At 42.4% G+C, this 13295-nt stretch overlaps 1 protein-coding gene across 1 annotated transcript in view; it reads left to right on the forward strand.

The window, feature by feature from the left end:
- Window positions 1-5683: 5683 nt before the first annotated feature.
- Window positions 5684-13295, forward strand: part of ELMO1 (engulfment and cell motility 1) — a 484527-nt gene continuing 476915 nt past the window's right edge. The window contains exon 1 of the mRNA XM_077775357.1: window positions 5684-5824. The gene's annotated coding sequence lies outside the window, so the exon portion shown is untranslated. The remainder of the gene's footprint in view (window positions 5825-13295) is intronic.

A 13295-nucleotide genomic window follows, 5' to 3' on the forward strand; every position in this document is an offset into this window, starting at 1 on the left:
GGACTGGAGTGTGGGACTCTCCCCCATCCTCCGCCCCTGTTTTTTAAAAATACTGAATTCAGAAACTGCTCCATTTGCACAGAGAAGGTACATTTCAACAGTGGTTCAAGTTCTGGGCCCTGCAGCTGGGGAGCATTTGACCATTGCTTTCAACTTGAGTAGAGGAGGAACTCTGTGGAAAGGGGGGTTCCCTGGAGGGCCTGAATGATTTATTATTTACTAGACTGTCACTTCCATTAATGCAGAGAAGCATTTGAAGGATGCTTTTTTTTCCCTCCAGAGATGTCATTATCACAGGAAGAAATGACTTGGGAACCCTCTGAAACCCCCTGGGAACCCCAGAGGAATGCCCTGGAAAGCGGAGAGAGTGGCAGAGAATGGCAGGGATGAGCAGAGAGCATAAACACCACTGGAAATACTGGTTCATCCCTCCGGAGAGTACTGGGCATGCGTGGAAGCATCCTGAAACATGTGGTGTGAATGGAATATAAAAAAGAGGACCTGCTTGGGGTGAATGTCAGGGATTTCTCTTGGTAGGATTAGGGGTGGTGGTTTATGGAAAAGAGGACAGGTGCTGGTTCAAACCTTTCCATGCCCTCTTTATTATTATTTATTTTTTTTAAGTTTAAGAAATATTTTTTCTTTCATAGTTTATTATCAAGTTGGTTTCCATATAACACCCAGTGCTCATCCCAGCAAGTGCCCTCCTCCATGCCCATCACCCCCTTCCCCTCTTACTTAGCCCCATCAGCCTTGAGTTTGTTCTCAGTATTCTAGAGTCTCTCATGGTTTGCCTCCCTCCCCCTCCCCAACTATTCTTCCACTTCTCCTCCCCCATGGTCCTCTGTTAAGTTTCTCCTGATCCACTTATAAGTGAAAACATATGGTATCTGTCTTGCTCTGCCTGACTTATTTTCCTCGAGTTCCATCCATGTTGCTACAAATGGCAAGATTTCATTCTTTCTCATTGCCAGGTAGTATTCCATTGTATAGATAAACCACATCTTCTTGATTCATTCATCATTTGATGGACACTTAGGCTCTTTCCATGATTTGGCTATTGTTGAGAGTGCTGCTGTGAACAGTGGGGTACATGTGCCCCTATGTATCAGCACTCCTGTATCCCTTGGGTAAATTCTTAGCAGTGCTATTGCTGGGTCATAGGGGGGTTCTATTGTTAATTTTTTGAGGAACCTCCACACTGTTTTCCAGAGTGGCTGCACCAGTTTACATTCCCACCAACAGTGTAAGAGGGTGCCTGTTTGTCCACATCCTCACCAGCATCTACAGTCTCCTGATTTGTTCATTTTAGCCACTCTGTCTGGCATGAGGTGGTATCTCAGTGTGGTTTTGATCTGTATTTTCCTAATGATAAGGGAAGCTGAGCATCGTTTCATGTGTCTATTGTCCATGCCCTCTTTAAATCAAGTGAATTTCTGGACTGATTTGAGAAGAAAACTTATGATGTAAGGGATTCTTTCCCTTGCATCCCCTCCTCTCTCTCTCTCTTTTTTTTCTACTAGTAGACTTTATTTTTTAGAACACTTAGATTTACAGAAAAATCAGGCAGATAGGACAGAGAGTTCCAATAGACATTCCCTTTTCTGCAGTTTTTCCTGCATCAACATGTTGTATTAGTGTGGTACGTTAAACAAATTAATGAATCAATATTGATGCATTATTTTTCATTAATATGTATAGTTTACATTAAGATTTAGTCTTGGTGTTGCACAGTTCTGTGGGTCTTGACAAGTGTATCACATCATGGATCCACCATTATAGTCTCATACAAAGTCATTTTCCTGCCCCCCAAATCTCCTGTGGCCCTCTGTTCCTTACTCCTCCCATCCTCACATCTACATCCCAGCCTCCAAACCCCTGGACACCACTCATCTGATCTTTTTATTGTTTCTATAGTTTGTCTTTTTCAGCATGTCATGTAGTTGAAATCAAATAGCCTATAGCCTTTTAAGACTGGCTGCCTTCACTTAGAACTACTCCTTTAAGTCTCATCCATGTCATTTCATGCCTTTACAGCTCCAGCACAATTGCTGGATTGTATGGTAAGACTAAATGTTTAGCTTAGTAAGAAAGCACCAAGCTGTCTTCCTAGGTGGCTGTACCATTCCTCCTTGCTTTTTAACCTCCCACATGATTTTAGTTTGGAAACAGAACTTAGAGATAATTTATGGAGAAGTGCAGGTGCTACTTTAAGTGCAGCACACTGCTTCTGAAGTAACTGGAGAAGCGGATTAGATGAGATACAATAGCAGAAGACTTGGCGAATAGTGCCTTTTACTGTACGGGCATTTATTGTTTACTTAACCAAAGTCAGGAGCAAGTGGCTTCGGATTCATTAAATAGCTCAAGGATGTCCTCATTAAATAGCTCAAGCTCTTTTCTCCTCTTCTGCTTGCCCCTTCTAAGTATGCTGGCCTTTCGTCTCTTGCTTGCATTTCATAATGTCAAGATGGCTACTGTAACACCAGGCATCATGTCCTCACATGCTCAATGGGAGTAAAGAGGAAAAGGAAACACCAGTAGCTCTCCTCTTACTTTGGCTCTTTCATCAGAAAAGCGACCATTAACAGATTTCTTCTGATGTCTTATTGGCCTCATATGGGCTGTACAGTCACTCCAGCTGCATCAAGGCCAGGATATGGCTGTTTTGAACCCCTCTAATGTTTGACCAGGCTTCCTCCATTCATCCAACGGACTATTGTTACTTGTCACTTTTTGTCTTCAGTGTCATTCTTCTGTTGTATGAGGGTTGGAGTGTCCACATACTTTCAAACTGTGTTTCCATGAGCCCCAAGCTTCTGAAAATGAGCTTAGGGTGCTTCCTTCTGGGAAAGTGGATGGGGGTAGAATGAGCCAGGTTCTGGCTTCCTACTTCTTCCTGGACAAGCCTACTTCCACCTTCCTCACAGGTTAGGGCTCCTGGAGGGTTTCCTTTGGATAAAGCTTTTGCAGCCAAAATTAAGAGTGAAAAGATCCTGGGTTGGATGATGGTGAATGTCTCTTTCAATTTCAAGAGTCACATTTTTGGACCAAGGTGAAACAAGGCTATTTGTTCCCTGAGCACTTTGTAAAATCCTTAGAATTTTTGTCTCAGAAGCTTTACCAAATGCACATGTTGTGCATCGGTTAAGAGAAAATTGGTTTTGTTCTCTGTCCTAAAGGAGGAGGACTTCGCCATTTTGAAAGTGGTTTAAATCTTACTTCTTCCCTGACAAGGAAGTGGTCTGGAGGTGGAAGATAAGAAGATGGTCAGCAGTCTGAGTGTTACCTCTAAAAAGTTAAAAATTTGATCTTTCTCAGTCTTTTCAAACATAATTTATCAAATGTAAATGTCTTTGAGCTATTGAAAAGGATGATTTGTGTTCTCTTCTTTGTATTTTTTCAAGGATTTTTTATGTTTTAAAAATTTTTTAATGTTTTATTTATTTATTTTTTTGAAAGAGAGACAGCATGAGAAAGGGAGGGTCATAGAGAGAGGGAGACACAGAATCAGAAGCAGGCTCCAGGCTCTGAGCTAGCTGTCAGCACAGAGCCCAATGTGGGGCTCGAACCCACGAACCATAAGATCATGACCTGAGCTGAAGTCAGACGCTTAACCGACTGAGCCACCCGGGTGCCCCAACTTCTTTTCTAACTCCTGTCCATGTTTATGTGAAATTTGTGGCCTTTCAGATGGGGATTTTATATTTGGTGTATTTCTTTTTTTGTGTGTGTATGTGCTGGAAAATGTTGTGAGCCATTAAAATATATTTCAGTTAAAATGCTTTGTAATCAGCATTTATGCCCTGAAGTGATTTTAGGAAATTTTATGGAATATAAAATTCATAAAACAAAGAAAACTAGGTGTGTGCTCCCTGAGGATGAATGCGTAAATCTGCAGGTTAGTGAAGTTGACATATTTTTGTTTGTTTTCTTTCTTTTTCTTTCTTTCTTTCTTTGTTTTTTTTTTTTTTTGAAAAAAATTCCAGTGGCTTCATGGTCCATGTAACACACTATGATATATGGACAACATGCTGGTGCTGACACCAGCTGATATCAGCCTCAGATGCCCCTCCTCCCCCCCATCCTGGGTAGCATGTGCCTTTCTGGTCTTACTGGTACAGTATTTAAATAAAGAAACCCTGCCATGTGGGAGACAAAGGGCCTCAGTTCTAAGTGAGCACCTGCTGTCTGATGTTTCACGTTGATGTATGTCATCTCATTTACAAGGAATAACTCCCTCCAAAGTAGGTGTGTTCTCTCATTTTGCAGTGGGACACAGTGCAATACCAGACTTGTGCCATATTAACTAGCCAAGAAGTGGTAGACCTGGAGATGACATCTTCCCAGAAGCCTGAACATTTGACACTAAATCAGTTGCTCTGCCCTTCCAAAATAACTGGCATTTCTCACATAAATGCAAGGGAAAGAGACTGATTAATCTTTGGAATGCTTTTTTTTTTTTTTTTTTGGTGCCACATAATTTGTGCATTTAAAAATGTTTATCCTCCTAACGGTCCTAAGGAAAAGAGAGCATATGCTGGCATGTAGAAGGGGGTTTCAGTACTGTCCCCATTTTATGTCACAGCAAATTGAGGACTGAGAATTGTAGAGGAGATATGTCCTCTACAGGACATGTGAAAACCTGCTGAAGATGTTGGAGAAAGGGTACTCCAGATAATATGACTTGCAGCTTCTGTGGATTGAGAAAATTCCCCCAACGCCATCACTTAGCTTATTCCTATAACTGATGGCATAGTCATGCGTTGTCCAAAGGGGAGGGGTGAATGTTTGTCTGCTGGAAAAAAAAACGATAAAAACTTGAGCCTTTCCTCCTTTCCCACGGACTTTCCCAGTGGCTCATGGTCACAGTCCTCGGGGTCCCCTTCTTTGTCTGTGATGGGCTGGCCTTGGGACTGAAGGGGATGGCGTGGTGTGCTGATACAGCATAAGTCTTCACAGGGCCTTCTGAGAGTGGGTTCAGGTCCTGGTGAAAAACACATAAGTGGTCCCTCCAGTGAGGACTCACTGGCTGAAAATGTCTACATAAAAATTGAGATTGACATGCAACAAAATTGCTTGATACCCCCAAGTCCCCTACTCCGAGTCTTGGGAGAGAATCATTCCCCCCTGGTTCTCCTTTCCTCCAGGAAGTTTGTTGAATGAGTTGTGTAAAGAGCATGATCCCAGCCCTCATAGTCCTGTACTGGCAAAGCATGGGTGGGCTAGTGATAGGCAGAAAGATAGACCAAGGAGGAACCAGAACCTGGAATGGATATGCATCTTGGATTGAGGCAGGTTCCAGATGGCAAGGCAGAAGCCCAGTTGGAGACTGAAGGTCTTTGTCCAGCCAAAGGGGCAGAACATGGCATCTGCCTCAGGGGCAGGTGTTGCTGGTTGCCTTGTTAGGTTGGTTAGGTTAGGTTGCCTTGTTCGTTAGGTACAAAGTGTCTGCTCCTTGTCCCGTTAAACTTTAGCATTAATGAAGCTGGGTTTGCCCTGGCTTCCTCTAGTAAGTCAGTACATCTGAAATGGAAAGTCAGTTCTGGGTTGGAACATGCCAGAAAGGTGGGGAATAATCTTTTTAGGAGATCAGAGTCTTAAGCTGAGGGTGGTGTTTTCCAGAGAGGAGTCAGAAACAGGAAGCTTTTCAGTGCCTGTGCGGTTGGGGGTGGGGGGCCTGGGAAGTAGTGAGGAAGGAACTTCTACACTGGGCACAGACCTGTTAAACAGGTCTATCAGGGGACCGAGTCTAAAAGAAAAAGTATCACGGTGCTGCAGTTCAGGTCATCCTTTATTTCCTGAGTGGGATTTATGGAGGAAGGTAAGACTGTGACAATAGCAGCTGTGCTGTTTTTTGATCCCTTGCCTTTGTCATTCCCTTGGGAGGAAACTTTTGCTCTTTGGTTTCCTTACTTAGCAAAGGTTTTTTTTATTTTATGTTTTGTTTGTTTGTTTTGTTTGTTTCAAGTATCCAGGAATTATATGACAGGAGGTAAATAAAATAATAGAAACAAAGCAGGAAGATAAATGAGGTTGGTGAAGTCAGTCCCTTTCTGATTTCTACCTGAGTTTCCTTATCATGTTTCTTGAATTAAGCAGTGAAAGGAGCTTTATTAGAAAGAACCTGTGATGATTAATTACATGCTTACATTTAAAGGAATATACATTTGAGTTTTCAAGTGAAAGAAACTTTAAGGTACTAGAGATAGGAAAAGAAAATAGAAATGAAAGAGATATTAACCTCCCTACTTTCTAGGGCACTGAGAATGCAATTCAAAAGCCCTTTCCTGCTTTTCATGTATTTACACATTTTTTTTAAAAAAGTGACCCTGGGGACAGGAAAAAATAGGACATATTTACTAGTATCTGTTGTGCATCAGGGCCTATGCCAAAGTTTGTATAAACATGAGCTCACTTAATGCTCACTACAGTCCTGGTGAAATGTGTGTTATTGGCCATGTTGATGAGAAAATTGAGGCTTATAGAGATTATATGGGCTTCTCAAGGGAAAGCAATGGTAAATGGACCCGAGGCATTCTAGCTCTGTCTTCACAAACATGCTGTCCATTCCCCTGTTAATGTGTGTTTGCTACTGAGGGAACTGTCTTACAGATACTTCTTATAGCCATTCCTTTTACCCCTATGTGTTCTGACATAATAATTCAAAGGTGAGCTTGAACCTTCTTTCAATTGTCTCAGCCTTTGAAAACTGACCCTTCCTGTTTTGAGCAAGAGATATTTTAAGCATTGCTATTCAAAGGGATAGAAAAGTTAAAGTAGAAATGAAATGAGGAAAGTTTATACTGTGAGAGGCCATATAAAAAGGTGTTTTGACCTTCTGTTGGGTCTTAGTTTATTGCTTGTCTTAATATATAAGTGAATTAAAATTCAATTGATTATATATTTTGTGGCTATTCTATCTTATTCAGTAGAGTTTAAGACTATGTCCAATTTTGTTTATCCAGCTGGTTTCTTTCTAATAAAAATTCCTATCTTCAGTCTTTACTCGTCTGTCTTTCCTAGGGTTCAGCTATCAGATTTAGGTTAATAAACCTCATAACATGATGCAGTCATCTTGTATTTTCCCCCTTTTCTTCTTCAGTGAAAGCATTTGATGCTATGAATTTTCCTCTTATTATGTTTTTGCCTGAGCCCTGTAGGGTTTTGTATAAAGCATTCTCAAAATAATTAGTTTCTGGCCAACATTTGTTGAAAACCTATGATATTCTAATATAAAGGAAAATATATATATACTATACTTTAAACTTGAAAACAGGCCAATAGGCAAAGGGATGGCTGTGTGTTCCTTCAAAGTCGTACTAGCTTATTGGCCCCACCCAAGGATTATCTAATTCTCTAAGTGTGTTGCCTTTGCTTTTCTTTGATTTACTATTTATTGTTGGTTAAAGTATTTTACAAGTCTGTAAGGGCAGATTAATACCTATAGGAAATGGTGCAATGCAAATGATTCTTTTCCATGAGAAAAGATTATCCCCCAAAATATAACTTTGCTTTTCTGCAAGGCATTATCCAGTGTTCTATCTACTTCAGCAGTCTTATTTCAGAACACTTCTTTCAGTGACTATGTATAAATTTGTCTCCTCTCCTAGAACCCTCTGAAACAACTTTTCCATCCTGCTGTTTTTCTCATTGAATTAAATACATCTTTAATATGTATTCATTTTGTGTTTGTATGAGGATCATATTTTTAATGTTTTGAAAATTGCTTCACACTGGGAACAACATGAGAGGCTTTCACATTGTCAAAAAGACCCAGAGCTGTACATTAGTTAAAACAGGAAAACTGATGTTACAGGAACTATTGCAATAGGGGAAAATGAGGACTGGGCTCAATTCCGAATACAATAAAGGAAAGTGGAGATTTACAGCCAAGGATCAGAGAGGGGGTCAGAGAGAGAAAATTGCTAAGAAGAAACATCAAGAACAGGAGATTTCTGTGAAACTGACACAAAAGGATTCTTGCTGAAGGCAGCCCAGGGTGATCATATATAACGTGGGGGGTAGTGGTGGATGAGGAGTTTGGACAAATATTGAGGGTGGGAATTTTCTCTTAAAGAAACCGATTTTAGCAGGGTTCTTGCTAAAATTGGATTCTGCAGGGTCAGAGGTAGAAGCTCATGGCCAGGCTTTATTGAGCAGAGGACTCAGAATAGCCTGATTAAAATTTGGTCAAGGAGAGAATCCTTGTCACATACATAATGCAACTTAATCTTCACATAAATCCTCTTAGGTGAGCTTATCATTGTCTCTAATTGTACTCAGGAAGAAATAGGCTTAAGAGTATTCATGTGGGTGTAATGTAGAGGCACCAAGTGAGCCCAGGTTTATATGACTCAGGGTCAGCTTAGCCATGTTACCATGAGAAGTCATGTGCTTCTCATTGAGAAGAGCAGTAACAAAGTGTGACCAGTGACCAACTACAGTGCATTAAAGAATACAGGTAAGTAAAAAGACGAAATAGGTGAAGGAAAAAAGGTTTGAGATCACCTACAAAACAACCATGAGACTATTGTGTTTCTCCTTCCCACAGGGCAAAATTAAACTGTGCAAAATATCTATGCAACTGTCAAATTGGATGGATTTTACTTGGAAAGTCCCTATCTCCTACCTCTGACCTGAATATTTACTTACTGGGTATATATAGAGAAGTGGTTTAAAACAAGAAGTAGCAGAAGTGCTTGATTTTACATTAACAAAACAAAATATTGGGAGAGGTAGGGCGCCTGGATGGCTCAGTTCGTTAAGCATCCGACTTTGGCTTAGGTCATGATTTCACAGTTCCTGAGTTCGATTCCCCAGCTGGGCTCTGCACTGACAGCTCAGAGCCTGGAACCTGCTTTGGATTTTGTGTCTCCCTCTTTTTCTGCCTCTCTGACGCTTGTGTACATGCACTCTTTCCCTTTCAAATAAATAAATAAAACATTAAATAAAAAAACAAAAAAAAAAGTGTTGGGAGAGAAGAACTATGATTGCTTCTAAACCCTAGCCAAACATTGGGATTTCATCTTTCACCAAGTAAATGTCCAGTTACAAAGCTTAGCCTTTTAATACTGTGTGGTGTTTTCAGTTTTTCTCGAGGATCTCATACCGTTCTCAAGAAAAAAATAAACACACGAGGGGCGTGCTATGAAATTAAATCAACAAGATGTGGCTTCAAGCCCAGAATTACTGGAAATGATTAGGCAGACAAAAGTGGTAGGTGGTAGTGAGAGGGGCAAGGGTAAGCAAGTCTTAAAACATCTCTCTGTCTTCCTGTAAAACTACTCCTAGCTATGCCCACAGTAATCATTGCAGCAGGTAACGTTAGGAACTCAAATGTAATTAAAGTACTAGGGCTGAAACTCAGCATGCCATGGTGTCCATCCATAGCAGCAAACTCTGTCCTTGAAACACTCTACTAATCAGGTTGCATATAACTTCACTGGGATTCCAGATTAGAGGTTGGGAAATTGGTTTTGTGCCTGGAAGTGTTCAATAGGCAACACCTACTGTCGTTATAGTCTGGATTCTGATTACAGGCACCTCCGCTCCCACCCATTTATTCCAGGAGCCCTCTGGGCACTCCCGATATTGTTCTTTCCTCCACTTCTCACACTCCTGCGAAATCCCATGGATACTGCATCTTGTGTTAGTAAAGAATGTGGCCCCTGTTTCCTCCCCACTGTTCCTGCCCCAGATTAACAACCCTCTTCAGCCTCTGGTCCGAAGATGACTGCACTGGTCTCCTAACCTATGTCTTTCCCTCTGTTCCCTGCCTCTTCCCCTCTGTAGATGGCTTGCATTGTTGCAAAAATATCCGTATCATCTTGCCAGGTGGCTTCAAACCCTTCTGTGGCTCCCGGTGGCTTATAGACTCTTGCTGAGCATCCAAACCCTTTTTGACTCAGCTCCTGTCCACCTCGTTCTCCAATCTCCCCTCTGCTGTAGTTCACTTTTGCTCGCAGGCTCATCTGGAATCTGTTTACATCTGCTTTCAGGCAGAACATGCAGACTGTGTTGAGCCAGTCATTCCTTGTGCTGGACTGCTTCCCTCTCAACCTGGGCTGGGTCAAGCGTCTCCTTGATACTGTACTGTAGCTCTTATTTATAACCTTTCTGTAAGAGACCATGCTGTCCTCTGGGGGCAGGGCAGTGTCCAACAGACATTGGTGTCTCTGTGCTTAATGGGGAGAAGCTCCCCATAAATGTCTGTGGGCTTGAGTGAATGAGTGAAATGGGACTTTTCTGGCATGAAAAAGTTAATGCAACTAACCTTATTTAGCTCTGGAAAATTTGTGTGAGGACCTAAGGTATTTGTTCACAAAAGCGTCTCTCTTCTTTCCTCTACTTTATCCCATCTCTGTAAATATGTCTGTATAACTCAGATGTCATTACTATCACTATTACTACAGTTCCCTCCAAGGAGGAGGCAGGTGCGGTGGAGCAGAGAGGGTACAAATCAAGATATGCCCAAGCCCCCTCTCTCCCAGGTCAGCCTGTCTTCATGGACATGTGGGGATTTGAGCGTGCACGCGCGCGCGCGTGCACACACACACACACACAAGCTGGGGGAAAAGAAATGAACATCACCAGCAATGGGACACAGCAGAATCCTTTACCACCTGGTAACATGCAAGGAAAAGGATGTAGCTTCACTTTTCCATTATTTTCCTGCCAAAAAGTCATAATCTGACTCTATTATCACAGGAAGCATCAGACAAAGCCAAATTGACGGACATTATACAAAATAAACAGCCTGTAATTAAAAAAAAGTCAAGATCACAAAAATCAAGGAAAGACTTAGAAGGGGGAGGTGTTTTAGGATGAAGAAGACCAAAGAGACATGAACAACTAAAAACACTGTGTGATTCTAAACTGGATCCTTTTGCTATAAAGCACATTATAGGGACATTTGGTGAAATTTGAATGTGGTCCAAGGAGCAAATGTGACATGTATTATATGTTAATTTCCTGATGTTAATGGTTGTGTTGTGGTCATGGAGGAGAATGTTATTGTCATAGGAAATGCATACTCACGTATCAGTGAGTGTTGCAGCTTAGGGTTGTCAAGGTACTTTCAAGTCATTAAGAAAGAAAGAAGGTTCTTTGTACTAAAGTTGCAATTTTTTTATGGTAAACTTGAGATTGCTTCGAAATAAGATTATTAAAGCAAAAACATCAATAAACAAACTTGGACATGTCCCCATGGACAGGTTGTCGTTATAAGATGTGATTCTCGGTGTATTTATGGTGATGGATGGGCTTGGTTTTCCTTCAGCTGGATTGGGAGCAAAGAGTGAAATTGAGAGGCCTGGAGGAGAGCAAACCAGCATCCTGTGTCATCGTTCCCCCCCACCCCCCAGCCCTCAACATGTTGCCTTACTTGAAAACAAGCTCAGAAGACAGGCTGTCGGCTCCAGCAGAGCAGAGCTACCTCCCAGGGGCAGGTGCAATTGGCAGGCTTGTAGCAAGATGCCAATTTGATGATTTACTGTGAGAAGTGTAACCAAGACCCCTGGCATTCTTTGACGAGCACATCTCTGTTTAGCAAACTTCAAGGGAAGCTCGGTGGTAAGCAGGAGAGTGCGAGGTAAACAAGGAATCACAACGAGGAGAGCTGGCCAGAGGTGTCCTGCGAGGGGAGCCTGACTTCTCCATCCTGCCTGGGAACCTCACACTTGGCAATGGGATGTGGAGGTGTGAATTGGTGGCGGGGCTTCTACTCCCTTGGGCAGAGCTGGGGTGGCCTCTCTGATTCCAGTTTTTGTCTGCTTTCATGTTTGGCCACCTCTCTGCCTCTGACTGATGTGTCCTTGCTCTAAGTAGGGTAGTAGCCTCAGGCATGTTGTAGACTCTTGAATGTCTTTGCATGTCTCTGATTTCGTGTTGACTCCTGGGTTGAGTTTATATGTTCACTCTTTTTGAGCTCCTTTAGAGGTCCTCCTTGGCCACTACTGGCCATGTGGAACTTGGGGTAGAGAGAGGCTGCACTCTAGAGTAGCAACTTCCCTTTATCTGTTTATTTTTATTTTTTTTTTTAAGTCTGGAGCCATGTAAAAGGAACAAAAGACTTTAAAGAGAAAAAGACTTACCTTCTTGGAATATCTTGTTATCTCTAGAGTTCTTGAACTTCCCTAGGTTTCAGAGATTTAGCTAAAATAGGTGTTTTTCCCTTTTGAGAACAGTGTGCCCCTCTGCTGTGAACCAAAGGTATTGAGCTTTTTGGTGCAAAGTCCATGTGGGGCAGGCTGGTGATTCTAGCTCTCTCAGCTGGAGTAGTGACTCCCTGGCTTCTCATTCCCCGACCACGGGAGGGTTTGCTGTTGTTACTCACACTGGTGGTCACGTCTCTGCCAGGGTGCCTCATGACCCCTGGGTACTTAGCCCTGGAACTTAAGGTTCCAAATGGCTCTGTATGTAAAAGCCATTTGTTTCCTGGTGGGCATCACATGAGACCCACACCTTGAGGCTCTTGAGTGCCAGAGCCTGTTTTAGAAGAGTTGCCTGAAATCTGAAATGCAAGTCAGCCTGCAGAAAGAAGCAGTGGTTCTGTCTGGCTCATCGGTTAGAGACTGGGCAAACGGGTCTGGGCACTTCTATGAGTGATGAAGGGCTGCGTGCTTTCAGGCATGAACCCCGTACTCTTCTTCAAAGGATAGTTAGAAGGTTGTTTTGATTTTTGCAAAGGAAGAGCACATCCACGTATGGACCGGCCCACACTAGTCCAACTTGAGGGTCCTCAATTTAGCGTGATTTTATATTTTGCTTTCTCCTTTGCCCATGCAATGATAAGGCCCTTCATACAAATGCCTTAATAAATGATAACCAGAACATGCCTGATTTGGCATGTCCCATGATGTGGAAATTGAACCCCGGGTTCAGTTGGGGATGGGGAAGCAGCGTCTATACAGTCACCAGGCCAGCTGCTGAGCCCTAGCTTGACCATCTGGGCCCTGTTGCAGATGTCTGCAACCACATCACCCTCTCCTCTGAAAGTGCTACCTCGTGAAGATCTTAGGATCTGGTGGAGGGTGGTGAGTGTCTGCAAGGCTCAAGGAAGAGACTTGGTTTCCATTTGCAAACAAAACACCACTGAAAGCCCCACACGAATTCTGGCGTTAGTCTTTGCCATCTGTTTGATTTATTTTTTTTTTCACCAAGTCAGGGGCTGTGATGAGTTATCAAACTCTGTGGGCCAAGAAAGGAATAGAATAGAATCACCTGAAACATGCTATTCAAAGCAGGTAGGGACTGTGGTCTGCTCAGGGACCTATAACTTTCACTTTCATTCC

This window comes from Crocuta crocuta, unplaced genomic scaffold, assembly GCF_008692635.1.
Source record: "Crocuta crocuta isolate KB4526 unplaced genomic scaffold, BGI_CrCroc_1.0 scaffold197, whole genome shotgun sequence".
In the NCBI taxonomy this organism is placed as follows: domain Eukaryota; kingdom Metazoa; phylum Chordata; class Mammalia; order Carnivora; family Hyaenidae; genus Crocuta; species Crocuta crocuta.